Source organism: Scatophagus argus, chromosome 14 (assembly GCF_020382885.2).
Source record: "Scatophagus argus isolate fScaArg1 chromosome 14, fScaArg1.pri, whole genome shotgun sequence".
Classification (NCBI taxonomy): domain Eukaryota; kingdom Metazoa; phylum Chordata; class Actinopteri; family Scatophagidae; genus Scatophagus; species Scatophagus argus.
In genome coordinates this window covers 4,668,110-4,689,305 of record NC_058506.1, presented here as the reverse complement: position 1 = coordinate 4,689,305, position 21,196 = coordinate 4,668,110, and the positions used below count along the sequence as shown (strand labels likewise).

Here is a 21,196-nt window from a genome sequence, read left to right as displayed (position 1 = left end):
GTCCGCCCCTGCAACGGCGCGCGCTTCCGCAGAGAAGCAGTGGAGCTGGACCGGGAGTGCAGGTGAATGCAGGTGAATGCAGGTGAGTGTACGTGAGTGTACGTGAGTGTATGAGAGTGCATGAGAGTGCATGAAGAACCAGAGTCTTTACAAACGGATGGATGAAGAGTGGGATGAGTATGGGGCACCTCACTACACGCCTGGATGCTAGACCGGGAAAGAAAACTGTCACGGGTGGGTTGTGGTGAGCGAGGGACGCGGCCGGCCGTGTTTCCGACACCGAAGCGTCCAATGCGCACGCCACGCCAAACATGTCACCAAGCACTTACACCCTGAGTTTGTCAACTTTTTGAGACATTTTTAAAGTCCTCTATTAGGTAAAAAGTGGAGGAGTTTTAGTTGGAGCCGCAGCCATATTGACAAGACACAGCGGATGAACACAGGTTTAATTTATCAAATGAATAAGGGTTCCATTCCATTTGGTGTAACAGAGCCTGTCCAGTGAGCCAACATGCTCAAAAGCGTCACAGTGACTCTGGTTGACCTGAATGGAACGGAAACGTTGATTAGTATCTCTCGTAATACGTATTTATCTTAATTTATGCCAAAATGGCTGCTATGAAAAAGGTGGACCGACTGTCACACTGTCATGGCTAGCCAAGTGCATTTACTCAACTTCTCAAAACAATTTTAAAGTACTTGTACTTGAGTATTTTATTTTTCTGCTACGTCATAGTAAAGACAGATATTGTACTTTTAATCCACTACATTTGTTCGACTACATTAGCTACTAGTTGCTTTAACGAAGCAAAACATAATCAACAAATAAATTCTGATGTAATATTTTAGACTTAAGGTGAGACTTCATTGCTTCCCGAGGTGAAATTCACAAGTTTCTTAACAAAAACACTGCTTTATATAGGTCAACCATGGTTATCAGCTACTACATTAAAGTAATGAACACATTACTTTAATGTATGAATAGCCTGTGATATAAACTGTATTATTATTACGATTATACTTGAGTGAAAATTCAAATGCATGACTTCTACTTGTTACAGAGTATTTCTACACTGTGGTATTGTTACTTTATCTTGAGTACAAGGTCTGACTTTGTGGCCTAGTAGAGCAGAGACATTGTTAATGTTTTAAATAACACAGATACTGTGAAAAAAGCCATCTGTGCTACTAAATTACCATCATTATGTTCTTCATGATGTACGACCAGTAACAGAATTTCATTTCCTCTGTAGTTTGAATATATTGTTTTTCATCCCTATTTAAATATTTAAGGGTTACAAGTGCACTATTGTAAATTTCATGTTGCTGTTGAGGATATTTCACACAGTGATGAACAAAAAATAGAACGCTTGTACTTTTGCAGAATGACTTATAATTTAAAAAACAACCTGACTTCCAACATTGGTAAGTTTTCAGTAAATTTTATTTCTCAAAACCGAGTTCCAAGTACTGTTTAAAATACTTCTTCCCTTCCAGCAGGAGAAATGCCTTATATTATTTCAATTTGGCTTGCAAAAGAAGGCCAATTTAAGTATTTTGAATCTAAAACTATTTGAATGATAAAGTTCATCCCCAGAATCAAAAATACATAATTTTCCTCTTACCTGTAGTGCTGTTTATCCATCTAGATTGCTGTGGTGTGAGTTGCAGAATTTTGCATATATCTGTTGTAGTGATGTCTGCCTTCTCTTGAACGTGATAGAACTAGATGGCACTGTGCTTGTGGAGCTTAAAGCATCAGTAAATATACTTATGAAGATGGTTTATAATAATGCCTCTGTTTTTGTGATTTGAGCACCAAAAAAGCAAAGTGCCATCTATTTTCTGGAGAGAAGGTTGTCATCTGTACAGCTGGTATCTATCCTTTTGAAATTCACTCCCAAAGTTGTTTGTCTTTGAGTGGATACTTTACTCTGTAAAAAAATTGTGATGTGGTCCGTTTTGGTACCAGTCTGTGAAAGGTGGCATAAAGTGCATAAAGTTAGTCCTATTACGGCTTTCTGTGGTAGTTTTGTCGGCAGATGGCAGCCCAGGCTCGACTGAATTTGGAAGACCCGTAGAATTTGCTTTGAAGTATAGCTACATTATCAAAAATCAGTTTCAGGTCTGCTCTCTATTTTGGATTAAACACCAATTGGGATTTTCTGATGCGGCACCTTTAAATCCAGTAGAATGTCCTGAGTGTTTTGTAAGTTTATATCACACCTAATTCTTGAGTAACAGCAATTGATTGGACACTGCTAAATATATATAAATATATATTTGACCAGGCTTGGTCTTGGAAGAGAACTCGGCTTTGCCTCCGCTGTGGATAATCTTGGACTTGTGTTGGGCTGGTGTTGCTGACAGCTGTTATTAACCAGCATTCACAGGTTTGGTTTATTGTGTTATTAAAGATAGGTAGACAGCGCAGTACGTTATCCCTACAAGATGAACGTCATGAAACTGATCTTATTGCACACATCAGTGTGTTTCAACTGTATATACCACATTGTGATCTCAGTCTAGGCCTCTCAAAATCCAGTTTTGACTTCGGAAATCTTTTCAAAGCCATTATCTTTACACTCATAGCCATAATTAACAGACTATTAAAAGTTATTGAAGTGGCTGTTTTCTTTTATACCACTCACTTACAGTTCCTACAGTTCTGTCAAATGAAACCATGTTATTGCTGCTCTCCTAACAGGTCCCTTTAATTCACCAGAGGGCAGTCTTGCCACACTAAAAACAACAAATCCATTCTGTCAGACTAAACACACTAATTAAATGAACTTTCAAGAACAGTACTGAAGAACCTGAGAGTTGTTTACAAGGTTTGCACACATGTGGAAATATAGAACTATCACTATAAAATATAGTATAATATATAAAATATAGAAAGATATACATTTTGCTAAAATTCTGAAACTGTGATATTATATAAAGACAAATTGGTAAGATCATATACAGTATGCTGTGCTGTCTTTTGTGTGGAGAGTTTTGCATCCATAAAGTTTCTCCTCTCTCGCTCTTGCTCTCTCGTTGAGGCATTTATGAAGCCCTCTGCAGCTGTTTGTTGTGCTGATGCAGTTTCCCGATGCTGTGAGAGATGCCTGAAGCAAGCAAGGGTGAAATCACAGAGCAGTTTTGTTTTCACTGGCGTTGCCACTGTGCTTCGAACACCTAAAAATACTTGCAAGCTGCAGAAAAAGGTTGCTGAGGAGGAGACAGAAGGAAGGGAGAAAGATGTATTTATTCTCTGTTCAGTATGAAGACCCTACAAGGAAGAAGTCCAGGTGGCAGTCATGATCTGTCTCATGTTTGCAACCTTAGTAACATCTGATTCATTTTGTAATCAGACACAAGTTCTCATGCTACAAAATCCATTGACAAGTTGTTAATATTTCAATATATGAAATATACTGAGCTGAACTTGTGAATGTGAGCTGGAACATGACTGCTCTGTTCTGTTCATCCATGGAGTGCAAGGAGCAGTTCCATTTAAGGCTATTTCATGACCAAATGGATCTGTTGACTCAAAAGGTTAGCCTCGAGTCAGGAAATTGCTGTGAGATCAAGATGACAAAGAACTTGACTGATATCTTTTAAATAAGGAGTTTTAATAGGATCACAATTCAGCTCCTGATTATTATAATAAAATAAGATATAATGTCTGTGCACTGGTAGACACGTTTTTGTTGCTGTTTAAGGAATCGCAGTCAGATTAGAGTCACTATATTTGGTGAATCTCGTTGGAGGTAGGTGAAGTGTAAAAGATAAAGACATTGTATTGACAGTCCTGCAGTATCCCACAGGGATTTAAAATGTGCATGTTGTGATCAAAAGGCAACTTAACATTTGTTTATAATCAAATTCTGTTGGTGTTGTTCGTTATAGAAAACAGCATTGTCTCATTTGAAGGCCATAGAGCTAATCAGACCTTTATATTTTGACACTTAATGGTAATTGGGATTCTGTGTGTGTGTGTGTGTGTGTGTGTGTGCGTACAGGGTCTGTAGGCTTGGCGCTGAATTTTCTCTTTGCAGTGTTGTCTTTCTTTTCCGGGCCTTGCACTTTAGTCAAGGAAGTGTGAACACCAACCTTATAGAAAACAGTTTCTGAACAATGCTTCTACCTCTTTAGAAATCTCTCCAAGAACGCCAGAGGGAAGGCACTTAAATGGTGTTCGCTGCACTTAGGAAGGTATACACTACCTGCAGCCTTTTCAGTTCACATCACAAGTCTATTTGCTTCTGTTTACTTGCTTGTAATAAAAGACAAGCCCTTAAGAGGCAGCAGAAAATCCCACTTCAGCTTGTTACAAGAGTCATTGAGGTTAGCTGGACCTGTTGGCATCAGTGGCTCTTTGTGAGAAGGCACTTCTGGTATAACGCAGTAAAACACGCTCATACTGCCACTATTGCTACTGCCGATGCATCCATAAGGACGTTGGATGTTTGTCTCTCTAGTGCTCTTTAGATATTTGACTTTTCAAACCTGCTGTCTGAATTTGGAACTAAAGTTCCTCGTGCAGTGTCATATTTTTACAGTACTGAGACAAAAGCACCAGATGACTCGGGTGAGGCTTTTTTAAAATGGAATTCTGAGTAACCCAGGAACATATATGATAATTTAATTCCCCAGCTTGTGTCTGTGCCCAAGTTGGTTAAGTAAATTGTTTTAATTGCATCCTTTTATGTTTTCCACTTGTCCTTTAACATAATAACTTTGGTGAACATCTGATGTTTCATTTAGGACCTCTCATGTCCAGTCTTTAATTCTTATTCTCTTCAATTCTTATTTTATGGTAAAATACCAAGTCAGATGACTTTGTATTTAGTGCTGAATTCCAAATGTTACCATGCAAGCATACCAAAGTAAGCTGTGAGGTCTGTTCTCATTACAACATTAGACACATTTTCTGTCTTGCTTTTGCTCTGCATTAATTTGAATGAACTTCCCTCCTGTTTGTGCCTCTCCTCCCATCTGTGCACTGGCCACCAAAATACCAAACAGACGAGGAAAGCAAATTTCAAGGTCAGGAAAATACCAAAATGTCAGCGCACTAGTTGCTCTGGTTGTTGTGCTGTCATAAAAAAGCAGGGCCTTTAATCTTGTGTCCTTAATCTGATTCCTTCATTGACATATGTGACAGTTGGTTGATATAAAGTAATTGCGCTGATATTTTGGCTCGGCCTTTCGAAAAAGTGATTTATATCTCAAGAAACAATCCAGATCAAACAAATCCAAAATACTGAGACATATGGACATGTTGGTTAAACACATGCTGAGACTGTAGACGAGGTTTCTGCCGGACTTACAACACTGTGCACCACAGTTGAGTGTGTGGCTGTACGAAACTATAGTTAAAGGTAAAACTGCCTTATCCTTATTATGTATTGGTGCTGTAGGGCATTAAAACATTAACAAGAGGTAGTTTGGTTGGAATGGTTGGTAGCCTTCAGGGATCACGAAGACGAGACCTTTTAATTAACAGCTACTTGACTAGGTGAATGATTATTTATCCTGTGCAGATCAGGTGTTTTTCTCTTTATCTCCATTTTTTCAGTGTGAAAAGAAGCTTGTCTTGCCTGATCAAAGAACAAGTCGAGACAAGTACAATGGTGGTTTTTCTCAGATCCTCCCTACACCCCGTCTTCCTTGGCTTGTACAAGCTGAGGGAATTGATTACACGGAGCTGGAGCACTTTGTCAGGCCTGAATGCATTTTTCACAATGTGTTGCTAGGAACAAAGGGACGCTATTAAAGCTTTCGTAACACCCTCTAAAACTTTTTATTTCCCCCCTCGGTTGAGCAGAAAGTGTCAGGAAGACGGCAATTTAAAATTAATTGGCAGCGTGTCAGCGGCGTATTTACATTTTGTTCTTTTAAAGATGCAATTAATTACAAGAGATGGAGAAATCTGCAGAGAGACGAGATGCGTTGCATTGGTTGCCCTCCTCCCTGCAGACTGTCTTTTGCTCGGAGGGGAGTGTAGGCAGGCTTGCCAATTAACTACGGACTAAAAAAGACCCAAAGCACCTATGTTTCAGCAGGTAAAAAAGACTCAAATTTAAAGTGCTTGGCAGGAGATGTAACAGACAGACAGTAGTGTGTGGTTTGCGTACTCTTGTGCTTCAAGCAATGCTAAGAAGATGTGACAAAAATGTTCTCTTTCAAGAGTTTTGTAACTCCGGGAAACTTGCAAATTGGGTGCAGGAAAGGCATCTCTCTCTAAGTGCTGTATGCAATAAGTTAAGGGCCCCTATTGGCTCTGCTTTTATTGCCAAATGAGCTTTTCTTCAATGTACAGCTAACAGGATTGAACCAAGAAAACATGTCTGTAGTCACCCTCACATAAAGTCTGTCTGGCATTCATCACCATCATCATCTAGGGAGCAGTTACATCAATATCCCACAGTCTTCCCTTTCCAGACTCCTTGACTATTTTTAACATTGGAATTAATGAAACACAGTACAAATTCAGTCAGAGAAATGAGGCATTAAGGCACTAGTGTCTCACAGAATCTTCTTGTTATGTTGATTTCTTTTAGAGCAAGCTTTTTTCACATTTTGATTAAAGTTTAGAGTCCTAAATTTCAATTGCAAATTCTTTTTTTTTCTCCAGCATTTCCACTTTTGAAGTCTTTGGACAAATGTAACTCCAGTTTTTTGTTCCCCTTGGGATGCCTCTAATAACCCATATACCCGTTCCTTCAGCTTCTGGCTTTTTCAGACTTTCACAGAGAGACCCATGTCACAATAAAGCAAGGGTTATGCTCTCTCATTCCTCTAATGCTACAACACAAAGTGAAGCTGTCAGAAATACCCTGAGGCTACATAAGAAGTATTTTTGTTCCTGCCCCTCTCACCCCCCCGGCGACCAAAAACACATGACAGCACCCAGGAGTTGTAGCAGCACTTCTTTAAAAGCAACATATGCTTTTGTACTGGAAATACATTACTTATAAGGAGAAGGGGGGGGGGGGGGGTATTGAAGTTTGGCAATAACATCTCTAATGCCCCACATTTCCACTCCAGCAGTAAGTATGGAAAAGTTTGAGAAGAAAGAGAAAGTTTGATGTAAAACATAAAAAGGAATAATGCTAGATACCTCGAGAGCTTGCTCGCTTCGCACATTTCTGTGAAGACCAAAGAGGGCCTTTTAAAAAGCTTGTATAATTGATTCCACCCAGAGGTAACCCTAGGCAATCACCTACCTCACCAAACACGAACACTAAAGCCCTGTGTAAAGAGAGGCTGTTTTTGTGCAGTGCTACTGCTCTGCAGTCCCTGCCATCTTTTTTTATTGGAGCTTTCATCTGCAAATGTGAATAACTGTGAAGTGAGGCAAAGCTGAATAAACATTGTCTGAATAAGTGATTGATGGATCAATTTGGGTCCCTCGTTTCCAAGTGCTGGTGGTGGCATTCACATAGATTATGTTGCTTGTGGTCGCTGGCAAAATACAGTCCTTGAAATGAGTCTGTTGGAAAACTTCCAGGGCTGCCTCAGCCAAACAGATGGCTCCCAATGCTGCAGTCATATCCATATTAATGGAGTGATTACAATGCATTACAATCAAAAGATCTTGTCATTACCTTTGTGATTTAAAAAGCAATTATGCGTTTTGATTATCCTCTGCTGCAGCTAGAAGGTGTGTGTGTGTGTTGCTTTGCTGGCAGGCCCGTAGAGATGGCAGATTGATTCCTCAGCTGAGGACTGTGTTTAGCGTCCTGACTGACTGATACCTAATGAGCTGAAATGGCTTCTGCATAACGATGGAGAGAGCATGGGTCGAAGGGTGAATGTGGAGAATATGAAGATGGCCATAAGTGTATTATTGCTGGTGAGAATGGATTTTCAGGTATGTGTATTTTCTGAGTAGATTTCAGAGTAGAGTCCAGTCCTTTTCTTTGTTTCAGGTAAACTGCAGAAATCCTTAACTGTTTGCATGACACATAGAAACTAAACCTCCTTAAAGCAGTGCACTTGTTTTAAAGGATAATTTTCCCAAAAGTACTTAAATACAATTAATACTTAAAATCCAACACATAGAACCCCAAAATATTGAAATGAATCTAAGACAGTAAATCACCAACAATGTGTGTTTACTTTTCTTCAGATTTACCTCTTCGTTTCATCCTCATTTTCTCTGCTTATCTTTTAGTCTCACTTTCCATCTTAGTTTTCTGTTCCTAAGTCACATACTGTTTACTCTTAGCTTTTTTATGATGACCATGTGTGACCCATCTTAACTCAGCTAACGACATCGAAATCAACTAACTGGCATCAGGGAATTAATGAGTAGGTAAGGTTATTCTGCTTGTGTGTGTGTGCTATATGAGAATCAGTCTGGCTGCAGGTAGCAATGAAAATGTGGTATGAAATTTTATTGATTTAGGTAATAAGCAAAGAGTGGATTTGATAATTACGCACTGACACGGTGCTCTGGAAGAGTGCTGGATTTATATGATAGGCTGATGCATGTTGAACATTGGAAAAGTAGGACAGTCGGCATAAGTACATTTAAAAAGTGGGCGGGATTTGTCCTAACCTCAGGTAAAGGCTGTGATTATTGCTGAAGCAGTGGTGTCAGTAGACCATGCAGTCCAGTCATTATGTGTGTGCTAAGTACAATCCCCACTATAGTTCTACACTACAAAACTCGCTTGGGGGTCATTTTGAGAAAATTATCACTACTGATTCATTCATTTGGGTGACAAAGATGAGACCAACAAGGTGAGGCTGTGAGCATGTGATTATGAAAAACCCTGTAATCCAAACATAAATCTTGAATTCAGTTTAGTCTAATGACAACACAAATCTACTTGCAAATCAACACCTTTCTCCAAGTAATCTCTCTAGCAGAATAAGGACTGAAAGGAGAAAAATGAGCACAGGTCGAGTTAAGTGAATGTAACTGTGTTGTTTTTTTAAAGCACGTACTAAGACCATGTAAAGGGCGACAGCAGCTTTCCTGATGAAGAGAAACAGACAGATAGCAGTGTAAAAATTTGATCCCATCTCCTGCATCCGCTCTGTTATTACCTCAGGTGTGAAATCCTTCCCGGCTCACACCAGAGACCCAAGCGGGCGTGCTCAGCTGTGAAATTGTATCTTTTCTGCTCCCTCCACCCCCTCCCACCAGCTCCTTTCTCTGTCCTTCAACAGGATGGCAAATACTTGTTTCCTTGACTTCTAAAAACTGCAGCATCTCTTGTTATGAGGTGAAGCTGTTCTGGTCCATGGCTGAATAATCAGGAGTCTTCTCCTGTGTGGCTTTTCACCCCAAATAATGAAGGGATCCGAAACCCCCAAAACACAGTGACGCAGCAGCAGCACAACGGCTGCGTGCTGTTGCCACAAGTAGAGGTGTCTGACTTCTCACATTATCGTGCAACTGTGTTAATGTCGTCTTCTAAGAGCTCTCGGAGGAAATGAGCTGCACACATAGCTGAAAGGATCCGTCTGGGGACATTTGAATTGAGATGTAATGAAAGCATGGCAAAAAGGTGGCAACTGTTAACATTGCAAGGTAGTTTGAGAGCATTTTTAAGTGCACTGTGCGATGCTGATGCAGACATGCGGCTTGGGGCCTGCTCGCCTAATCCTCCGCAGGTCCTCTGTGGCTTCTCCCGTGTCTTGACAGCGATGCCCCATTTTCTCTGTGGCTTCCCCTGTGAGAACAGATTGCTCTTCCACACCTCTCAACACGGCCAGGGGGGCAAGAGAGCAGCAGTTTGCCTGGAGCTTCATGGCTCATACAGTGGCTGGCCTGAATGATGACACGTCACAGCGCTGGAATATATAACACACCAGAGAATCCAGTTGCTTCTACTCATACAGAATATAATAGCTTTAAATTACATTTGAAGTAATTACATCAAGGATTGTAGGAGAATTTCTCGCATGTCAGGTTAAAGTTATAACTAGTAAAGGTTCAGTTGTGGTTGATTTGGCTTCACTGGTGTGAAAAATACCTCAAATCCAGGATTCAGGGGGAAGCAACAAATGCAGCCAAACAAATTCACGTTATTTTAATAAAGATGCACATGAGCACAGCAGGGTGCGCTAAAAAGATCTGTTTGTCTTGATGAGAAGCTGGAGGTTGTGTGTCAAAGCAAATGCCTCACTGTGGCTTCTGCTGGCTGTTCCACTACTCCATGCAGTATTTTATGTGATATACAGTCAAAAATTGCAGAAAACGATCACCATCAGCTCTAACCGCTGTGAAAAATGCTTTGTTTCCTGTGACTGCTTCATAATAAAATCCCTGTATTTCACCAGTTGAATGTTTTTAATGTGAACCATCAGGAATAGAAATAGTTCGGTTTACCTTCGCAGTAACTTAATACAGCTCTGATACAACTGTAGCTTTAAAGGCGAGTTTAAATTCTGAGTGGTGTTCAGTGTTTGTGGCGGACCTCGACACAAACACTGAACACTATTACAACATAAATACATTCATTAGCTATTTGCTGGAAAAAAAAATGTTTCTGGTTTCATAAAAATTTTAAGGACAATCTCTTTAAACAAACTAAAACAACTAAATCACAGCTTTGAATTCAGCTTTTCCTGTGGTGACAGTTCACCAGCACTAAAAGTGAGCTACAGTGTTAAGCTTGGATCGTTATTATTGCTTGTCTGATTTACTACTGGCAGTTTTTCAAAGTGTGAGCTTATCCTACTTATGTCTTTCTCGTCTTGATTTATTTCCAATGCAGCACAAAATGTTGATTGGACATAAATAAATCCCTTCCCTATGAGATTACTTCTGAGGAAGTGTCCTGCAACTGAAACATAATATTCTAGCTTTTAAAAATATGATACATCATTATGGTAATAACACCATCAGTGGCCTTTTTAAATGATGGGAGCAATAATAAATATTTTTGTATACATGGAGCACCACAGGCAGCACCAACAACCCATAATCCCAGTAAAAAGAAGACAGCAATTAGTGAGGATGTTAATAGAAGGATAAAATGCAGATTACATAACTGGGAAATATGAGCACGCTGGAAAGGCATCTCGGATCAAGCACACATCATGGTATAAATTGATACACTTTTGTATACTACTGCACCTTTGTCAATAGATGTAGTTTTGAAAGCCTTTCAACAGGCAGCATGATCTCCAAACTCTTTATAACAGAATAGTGTTTCCCCTCCTGCAGCTCTCAGTGGAGTGAGACTGACAGTAGGAACGCCTGCAGAATAATTTAACAGGACTATAGGGAGAGCCACAGAAAAGACAAAGCCCTCCTATATGATCTCTGAGGACCTCGCAGCAAATCCACTGTTCTCCTCCCGCCATCGCCATTACTGACACTATTGATTATGGCCCTGGGAGTGATGATAGCATTCGGCTCTCCCCCCTCCAGCAGAAGCCACAATCATGCCGCCGTGTTTCCCAAATGATAGACTGTCTCGGAAATGAAAGAGGAGGTGAGGGCTGCAGAGAGAGAGATAAGGGTGATTGAGAGAGATAGGTGGGGGAGGCAGTAGGAATGGAGGCTGGTGGGGAGGGTATTAATATGGCTCAGTTAGGTTTTCATAGCAGCTGAGGAATGTAATGTTACTGTTGGCCGTATTAAAACATGGGGGCACAGTGTCAGAGTTGTGTTGGAGGCAGCGGCGCCTCGGTGGAAACACGAAAATGGCGTAATTGCCTTTTTGCCTGTTTGAATTGCTAACAAGGGAGCCTGACATTTTCAAATGGTTCTGATTGCAGAGAGCTCAGGACACCCAGGCAGACGAGACTCTTATGTTATCGGTTGCTTTTAAATGAGACAAGGTACAGGCTGCTTGTGCATATGGAGAAAATAATAAAAAAAAAAATCAACTGGAACATCATCTGGAATGCCTACATAAACATGAGTGGGAAGTTTTCATCTCTGTTAGGACACACACGTTGCACGTCACACACCAGGTGGCTTCTTGATTTAATTAGCGCTGTGAAGCTCCAATTAGCTGCGATAGTAAATCAGATAGTGCTTTTTTTATCATAGCACCAAGCTGAGGCCCAGCAGGACTGTATTCTCCGTCTCCTCCAGGGAAGACAGTGGATCACAGTCAGCTGTGAGTGGAGGATTATAGAGGGATTATAAGTAGACTTTACTGCGTCAAACCAGCAAAAAGACCCAGTCCCTGTCAGGAACAGAAAATGGGAGTGTTAGGTTAATCACCTTTGGTTGGTTGCACTGTTAGGTTTGCAGCTGGCTAGTACATACTGTATATTCCCTGCCCTGATAGTCAGTGTAACAAGAAGAGGAAAAGGATTTTTGAGCATGTATGCTCTAGGTCAGTGCTGCCCTGTATCATATTCACGCAGTACTACATTGACACTGAATAGTACCACTGCTTCTCATTACCCTGAGTATTAAACCTGTATATATCTATTATCTGTCTGCATTCGGCATCTCTATTATCTGCCTATGTGCGCTGCTGCCGTCACATCTGACTTCCTCAGAAAAATCCTGAGTGTATCTCTTGTCTTAAAATATCCCAACCTGTTTGGAGGTAACAGGCAAATAACAACTGACTTTAAAAAAATACTATATTTATCATGAAAATGGTAGCTTTCACAAGATGTCATACAATGCTAAACTTTAATGTAGTTGAATAATAATGACACATGTTTGCAGACTTTGCACCATTTTTTTTCCTTTTAAGGGCTTCAGATTTGAAGATGCTTATTGTCATCACAAGCCTTTATCACTCAGCTGCCAACCTACCCAGTGTGTGCTGGAAGTGGCTGCCTCAAGAAGGCAATCCATACTCCATCAGCAAAGATAAGAGACACAACCCTTTGTCAACCAAAGTGGATGCTCTTCATTCCTTAGTTGCATATTAAGATTCATTGGCAGCTATTGCAAGGCTTCCCATATCATCAACATTTTTTACATTACTTTATGGGGTCCATGGGTTCTTGCCTTATATAAGGTCTGCAGGATTATGGAAAGCACTCATAAAATGCTCAGAATGTCTGCAAGAGAGCCCTCATGCACATTGTTAAGCCCTCATGGATTTATGGTAATCACACTTGAAATAGATTTGAATATGAAGACTCTGGAATTAAGTGCCTTGCTCAAGAGCACTTTGCAGATGTTTGTTGCTATTTTTCCCTGTCTATGTGGAGTTAAACCACAACTCTAAGACAGGATAGCGAGACTGAGATCTGAGACTCCACAGCATGAGACTCGACTGTCAGTCCAGATGAGGTTTGAGTGACAACTCGGTGTGTTGTGGAGTAGCTTTGGAGACATTGTGCCACACACAAACTTTACTGTGTCTTCTGGTTAAGTCAGCAATAGCAAGTCTTCCACAGCTGACTGAGCTGCCAGTGTTCTGACAGAGAGAGAGAGTTTACATTTACATTTAGAACCTGTTTGAGTTGTAGACCTTGTGACCGAGGACATTTTTGTGAAGAGAGAGCATTTCAATTTATGTCAGGGTTAGTTTCAAGGTTGGGGTTGGCATTATGATGGTTAAGGTTAGAGTAAAGGGAATGCATTGTGCCTGTGAGGATCTTCACAAGTGTAGAAGTAGTGTGTGTGTGCCTGCGTGTGTGTAATTGAATTCAGGGACGTTGGCACAATGATGCAGTGTTCATAGTCCGTGTAATCCTGCTCTGCATTTATCGTTATGAGTCAGGCCAGCATGTAATTGCTATTTTGACACAGATGTCATCACACCAGCTTTCTGTGGTTCCCTTCATGCACACTTATTTTGTTAATATTTTCATATCTCAAGGCTTGTAGTTCTGATGAGAAATAACAATATGGGTGGGGGTGTACACTATAAGATGACAAACATGACCCTAGTAAACATGTATTTGCATTCTTGTCCCCATTAAAATGCTGTGACAGCAAAGCTTGGAGCACATTGTATTATTATGACACCGTGCAGCAATGATGTTGTCTATGTTGTTGGCTATGATTTCTTGTGACATGTAAATGTGCTTGTGGAACTTATGTTTGAGAAGCACTGTGTCTTCATTTATATTCATTTTATATTTATTTTATTCTTCTTATATTCTTTTGTTCCTGAACACTGAATTATGTTTCAGACTAGTACTATATGAACTGTATGTTTAATGCTGTGACTTGTTAACTGGAAACATTTTGTAATAATTTCTTTGCAATAAGCTTGAATCAGGGATGCAGAAATGCTGAAGTGCCTTTTTCTGTTTATTTACGTTGTATTATTAGATGAAACCAAACATCAATACGCATAGTGATAATCTGGAAATAGTTTTGGTACTTTCTATGTAGTAATCATGAATGAGGACTGTGGACTTCGAATACCCACAGGAAATTTCCTTTGCTGTAAAACTATAAAGATACCTTTGAATGATGGCTTGTGTCGGCGGTAGAAACATTTTGAACGAAAATGAAGGGTCTCTATAATTTTGGCATCATCTTTTGGAACCAGTTTTCATGCCAATATGACCAGGGCTTCATCATAGGGCTTGTGGATCAAATAGGGCTTGTGGATCAAATATAATGGAAAGAGGTGAAATCATGTATTTGATTTGTTTTAAACATGAGACCAAGTATGAGGTTAAATGACAAGTTACAATGAAGTTTTTTCATTTAGAGTTCATGCATGAAGTCTAAGTGCTGTCCACCTTCTCATTCACAGCTGCCGAGCCAGCAAGGCCCGTCAAAGGACCAGATGAAAGGCTGAGCCAGAGAGATCAGCGGTCCAAACACTGACGTACCGTATGTTGCTGCGGCTTTTGGCTGCAGCTGTAGTGAAGGCTGAACAGATGGAGGACGGCCTGGAAAGGTAGCATCGACTGTAGCATGATGGTGGGTGGGGAGCACAGTCAGGCCTTGATCCTGAAGACTTTAGTGTGACTTAAACATCTCTGTGCATTTTATATTTGCATTTTCATACACACCTGCCACTCTGAGCTGCCGTGGGTGTCCATATGTTCTGCTTTGCATGTATGCAACTAATGTGGAATGTTGCTGTTCCTCTACTTGTTGGAGAAAAAAAATCAAGTATTGTTAGTGTCCCAAATAAATAAAAAATTAAATGAGTCCAACATCAGAGTTGGATAGCTACCTTCCCAAGTCCCCAAACTAAATTCATCAGTCTTCCGATATATATACGACGAAATAAGTAATATGTCACTGCACTCTGAAATGATCCCTGTGAGCATTTGAGTCTTAAATTCACACAAAGACTGTTCTCAGCAGTTATTTCTCATTGTTGTGACTCCCACCTAGTACTTACTGTAAGTTAAAAGACGCTGGCAAACTTTTTATGGAACACCTCCAAAATCCGTGTGAATCTAAAATTTTAACGACCAAATGAGGGTCAGAGTCAGGTTGTAAAAAGTGATGTGATTTCTTGAGTAATACACATTAATATGAGTAATGGTCAGTCAGTGTCATTAAATGTCCATCTGACAGGAGAGGGTGGGAGGAAATGGAAGATATGAGGAGATTAGATGGAGTGAAAAATGGGCCTTTATAAAAAATACTGTTACCATGTAAAGTAGTAGATGGACAAAGATGAATTTCCCACAGTTCCCTGCTGTCCAATATATCACCAGGGGTTGGCTTTGTCCTTCACTGTAAACCCTGATAAGTACAGCCTGCCTCAAAGAGTTGCTAGAAAACATTTCAGGAATGTTTTCTAGCAACTCAATGTCACTCAACTCATATTATATGCCAATTCAGCTCAGTCTAGTAGTTAAACTGTTTTTCTTGAGTTTCTCGCACTTGGTCTGTTTTGTGTTTGTTTCCCAAAAGCCATGTTTAGACATATTTGTTCCCCAGAAACCTGTTTTTCTTTAGACTGATTATATTTTCATGAGACATTGTTTCCCTGTTTGGCAGGCCCAAGTGAGCTGGTGCAGCAAATACACATGTGTGACATCTAACTTTTTGTTGTGGTGGCAGCCACAATGTGCTTTTGTTTTGTTTATTGTCTACCTATTGCCTTCTTGGAATCCACATTTTCAGAGTTAAGCATCACTTTCTGTGTTTACTTTTCTTTTGTTCAATTCTGTGGTTTTGTTTCAAATTGTTATGCTTTCAGGTACAAGCTTTTCTGATTTGATTTCCAGTTTTTATCAAGAAGGCAGTTGAGATGATTATTGTCAATGGAACTGTTTTCTCTAAAGTTGGCAGCCACCCATTGAGTTTTCCTTGTATCTTAACATACCCAGCAACGTCTCAACTAATGTAATCTCATTAAAACCAGACTCTGCAGCTGCTGGCTTCCACCCAGCTTAGTCTGTATGTGCTTCAGGCACATAAAGATGAAGGACGGTAGATTACAACAGCTGAACACACTGTGGCAAAAAAACCTTCAGACAAACATACAAGGCTGGGATAATCACATCTGTGGCTACCTCTATTTACATAGCTATCCATCTTTGATAGCAGAACCGCAGCCTTGTTTTGACCAGAAGGAGTGGAAAAGCTTCTCTATCAAATACAACAGTTGCTTTCTAAACACAACCAATTAGGATGACGGATGACTTGCACCTCAGCAAGCATCCCATGAGGGACATGAACATACAACTCGAATAACAACACAAACAAAGGAAAACAAAGAATGACATCAGAGAGCAAAGTGGAATATTTCTCATCCTGGGAATTTTGGTGCTTTGATTCCCTCCCCTTGGTCGATTGTTCTTTATCATACCTGACACTCTGTTCTATTTGAGGAGATTTGTAGTGTGGCTTTTGATGCATAATGGATGGGGGCTGACTCGAAGCAGTGCCTTGTGGGAAGATGGAGGAGAGCTGGGGAGGGCGTGCCGGTGTTGCTGATTGCCTCTTATTGAGCTCAGGTGCCCTTGGGATCGTCGCTATGAAGCGTTCAGCATGCAGAAGCAGTGTACTGTGTCGTGCCTCCTGCTCTGACCTACATGAGTTTCATGCACTATATCAGCACTTACTGTGTCTACAAAACAGCTCCTTTTAATACTTCCATAATGCACCATTATTTCCTTTAACACGGTCTTCCTGGGACTTTGAAAGGCTCCTTGAATAAATGTCAAGATGTCGAGATGAGCTGGAGGAAACCAAGACTCGGTGTTGCTAAGAGCGTTCTGAAAATCTGTTAAGAAAACTCATTACTGAGAACTACTTTGAATTACCGGTGAGAAATCTGTTTAATGAGCACTGTTTACCCCGAGGACAGAGTAGCAGAGCGGCGGAGGGATCCTCGTTGTTTTAGTGATTCTGTATTTATAGACGCGTATTCCAGGGGTTAAATGTTGCTAAGAGACTGCAATTTATCATTACACACCATAATGAATGATGTGTCAAATTTTAACATGCTTCCTGGGAGAATGTACACAAGAATTTGATTTTAACAATCAGAATTGCTTTGCTTTCCCTCCAGCTGTTTCCTTTCTCCTTTCTTTATCTTGCTCCTGTCTGCTTCCATTTTCCTGCACAGTGGCATCTTTGTCAGGGCTTTCGTAGCCAGCACAAATACGTTTGAGCCTTGGCTCTGCTGAGAGAGGAAGTTATGTTCAGTGATGGCAAGAATTGATTTCCAATTTCCTCCACAATGACTGCATCATTTCCAGCGACTCAGGCAATTTGGCCTACATTACTGAGGCTGCCGGAGGCCGTAGATCAGGGTGACAGCTGTCTTCACCTAAGGCTCGGCTCACTGAGATCAAGAGAGGCTGACTGAAAGAGAAATGTACTCTCAGTCTTTTCACTGATGCTGTTTTGATCAGAAATTAGTCCTGTCCTTTAGAGAATTCAAGATTTGAGCCCTCTCCCCGGACAAACAATTGCATTTTTTGTTTATATTAGAGTATATAGTGTGTACATTAAATGTGTGTGTGGGGGTGATGAAGTTTTGTTTTAGTTTTAATATCATGTTTTTATTTGGTCATCTCAAATACATTTATTGCTGAGACGACATTTATCTGTATCTGTCAGCAGAAGTCACATACTGAGGGTTTGCTGGTGGGAAAGGAACTGGAAAACTGGCCTGCAAAAGTCTACTGATGAAATAACGCCTCCAGGCAAGTAAAAGCATTCAGTGCAACACAGCTGTAAAGACTGGTGAGAGACACCTTACTGGTAAGGTAAAATTATCTGGTATTGATTTGATAATGTTTCGACTGGCTTCATTCTCCATTCCCAAAAAGAGAATTTGTCATATTTATGGAGCATCCTAAACCCATCCTAAACCCTAACTGCCATGAAGGCACATAGTGTGTAAAGAGTTGGACCATCTTGTTGGTATCCTCCAGATATCTTAAAGATTTTTTTAATAGTTCAAAGTTTATTTTAACATAGACACTTTTTATTCACCATCTTTATCTCAAGATTATGAAATTTTTTTTCCAGGAACCAAAGATACTGTTTGTAGGAACGAAACCGCATGATGGAGCTATTGATTTAGCTTATCATTATTATTATTAATATTATTATTATTGTACAACAGCTTCAGGATATTACATGCTGATAAAGAAACCAAAGTTTTAATTATTTGGTCATCAATATGTCTTGCAAAATGGCCACATGAAGTTAAAAGGTACTCGTGTGTGTTTTTGGATCTTTGACTCCACCTTTGCTCCTATACAGTCAGCTTATATCTGGGGCTGAGTGTCATCTTAAAAAATTACAATAGCAGTATCCCTGAAGTGACACTGATACCAACTGATTACTTAATTTAATACATCATGTAAATAGAAGCATTCAGTTGCAGACAAAGCATATAGTATATCCGTACACTCACCACATACTGTTTGGGTTGCGGCAGCTGTGAAAGTGGGCCAATCACTTGTTGCGTTAAACTGAAAAATGCTTGCATTGATTGGCTGTGATGTGAGCAAAACCATAAAAAGAGTACAAAAAGCCTGCACGTATTTGACTGGATACCTTCCTACAGATATCGAAAGCTTATCTCTCTTACCTTTGCTTCAGTGGGCACCATATGTTTTTGATAAAAGTTTCAGTGTAGAGGCTGTTAAGCTGTATTAATTTCAAGGTTTGCAGCAGTATGAGATTTTTACAATTTCATGGTACAGCATACAGGCATTACACAATATGACAGTTACAATAACACAGAAAAGTTTCTTTTTTGTTGAACAAAAGATTTCCTATAGTATCAGAAATTATTATGCCTTGAAAGACATGAAGTTCAATATAAACTTAAAATATTTTTTAGTAACACTAATTAGAATGTTAGAATTCAATGCTGTAGATAAGCAAATGTACATGGTATTATAACCTGCATTTTCATATGTTGGTGAAGCATGAGACATCATTGATTTGCTTCTTTTTCAAACATACCCATCACCCATATGCAGGAAAATTTCTAAAGTCAAATGTACATTCACATGCAAACTCTTTCAAAAAATTAGATCAACTAAAGCCCTGTTGGGGTTTTAAGCACATTGATGGCAGAATGGCAGTTGACTTTCTGTTGTTGCAGAACCAAAGGTGCATCAGCAGTGCTTTTCAATGCTTTTCTCACTGACTCATTCAGTATAAATACAAAAAGGGTGAAATATTGAATTAGCGTCAGAATCAGAGAGCTTAATGGGGAGCAGTGAAAGAATGATGGGCAAGGGGTGTGTGTGTGTTTGTGCATGCATGCGTGCGTGATGGAGAGGTTGTAGTGATCAACCACTCATCAACAATCAGCCTCCAGCTCTCAGCTCTCCACCAGCCTCCTCCACTTTTGCTTGCAAATCTGCAAATGTTAAGTTGTTAGAACAAGAGGGTCTGTCAATACACAGAAAACACAAAAAACATCCACTGCTTGGTTTTTCTTTTCCCCAAAGGTTAGAGTTTGATTCACCAAACCATTTTCTAAAAGCAACAAATCCTGCACAACAAACAGCCACAGATCACACCAGAGCGATTATCACAGAGGCCCGGGTGACTGTGCACCCATTAGAAAGCTATCATCATTCAATTTACACCACATGTTACGTGTTAAATTGGGTCTCTATAAGGTGACAGTGACTCCTATTAGGCGTGGTGTGAGGATGGAGCTTTATCATAGTGCTGGTGCAGAGGGATAAGTGGGAGGCCATTTGTCAGCTGTACTGCATTGCTCACAGCATTTTTAATCAAAGAGCACTTTGTCCTTTTGACGAATGGTCTGGTGAAGGGGTGTTCAGCACTAAAACACTTTTGTGGCCGTGTTAGATGGCCGCATTGAATTAAGTTTCAGTCACAGTACATGCCAGTGCAGGTTTTTGTCTTTTATTATTCTTATTTTAATGAGGACATGAGAAGGAATCCCATCTTTTTTAGTAAGATATGACCATACATTGTGTGAAAAATTCAGGGAAATTTTTTTGCAGGACCACAATCAAGAAACGTGTTAGTCTTGCCACGGTGAACCATTAAAATCTTAATTTAAAGCAAATGCATGAACTGTCGGTAGCTGCAGTATCTATATGCTGTCTTGAGCATGAGTGAAACTGTTCTCCGTGTCTCCTCAGATCTTTTGTTCTCCTCATGGAATCATCGCAGCAAATGAGCGCTTTTAGTTTTGGGACATTTAAAGGCTTCATGTGGAATTATAATGAGCTGAGAGAGAGTTGTGATCCGCCCTGGTGGACCACAAAAAGAATGTTATATAATTAAACAATTCCCAAGATGGCTGTAGCTGTTTATAGGAAAATTCATTACCTCTTGTTCAACTGGCGGTGGTTTTACGAGTCATTTCAGTGAAAATTACAGAGATGCTTTACTGTAAATGCTCAATACGATTTTGTGTCTTTGACGAAAGTGTTTTCTTTTCCTTAATACGGTGCCTTAGCTACAACAGCATTTCACATTAACCTATAAATACACAGATTAAATAGTCAGTTACCAGTATGTGCAAGATTACCGTGGCAAGAAATGAGTGAGGTCTGAATCTAATGAAAGAAGAGTTATTTTTCTACAATGGCTTATCAAACCATTCAATTTACTGTTGTCTCAGAGACACTAGGGTTTCCATCAAGTCCCCACCCATCCATGTAATATTCCAAATCGCTGAAATTCTCAAATAGTGTTACCTAATGAGTTGGCTAATTCAAAGCATGCGGTGAATCAATGAAGAAACCTGGATGAATGAGAAGTGCTGCTAAAAATGTATGTGTGTGTGTGTATGTGCGCGTGCGCACACACTTTCTTTTCTGGTGGCCCAGCCTTTGATTAAACTGAGGGAGGCGAAGGCGAAAAAAAATCAATAGCTGA

The 21,196-nt window shown here is 40.0% G+C and overlaps 1 long non-coding RNA gene across 2 annotated transcripts; it reads left to right on the top strand.

Moving 5' to 3' along the window:
* On the top strand, nucleotides 1-18,020 carry LOC124071153. 2 transcript variants are annotated; one of them, XR_006845294.1, is made up of 3 exons: nucleotides 1-72; nucleotides 14,649-14,795; nucleotides 17,933-18,020. It is a non-coding gene; the product is annotated as an uncharacterized LOC124071153 (long non-coding RNA). The 2 variants fall into 2 exon arrangements; XR_006845295.1 differs by having other exon boundaries at nucleotides 17,930-18,014.
* Nucleotides 18,021-21,196: the final 3,176 nt, after the last annotated feature.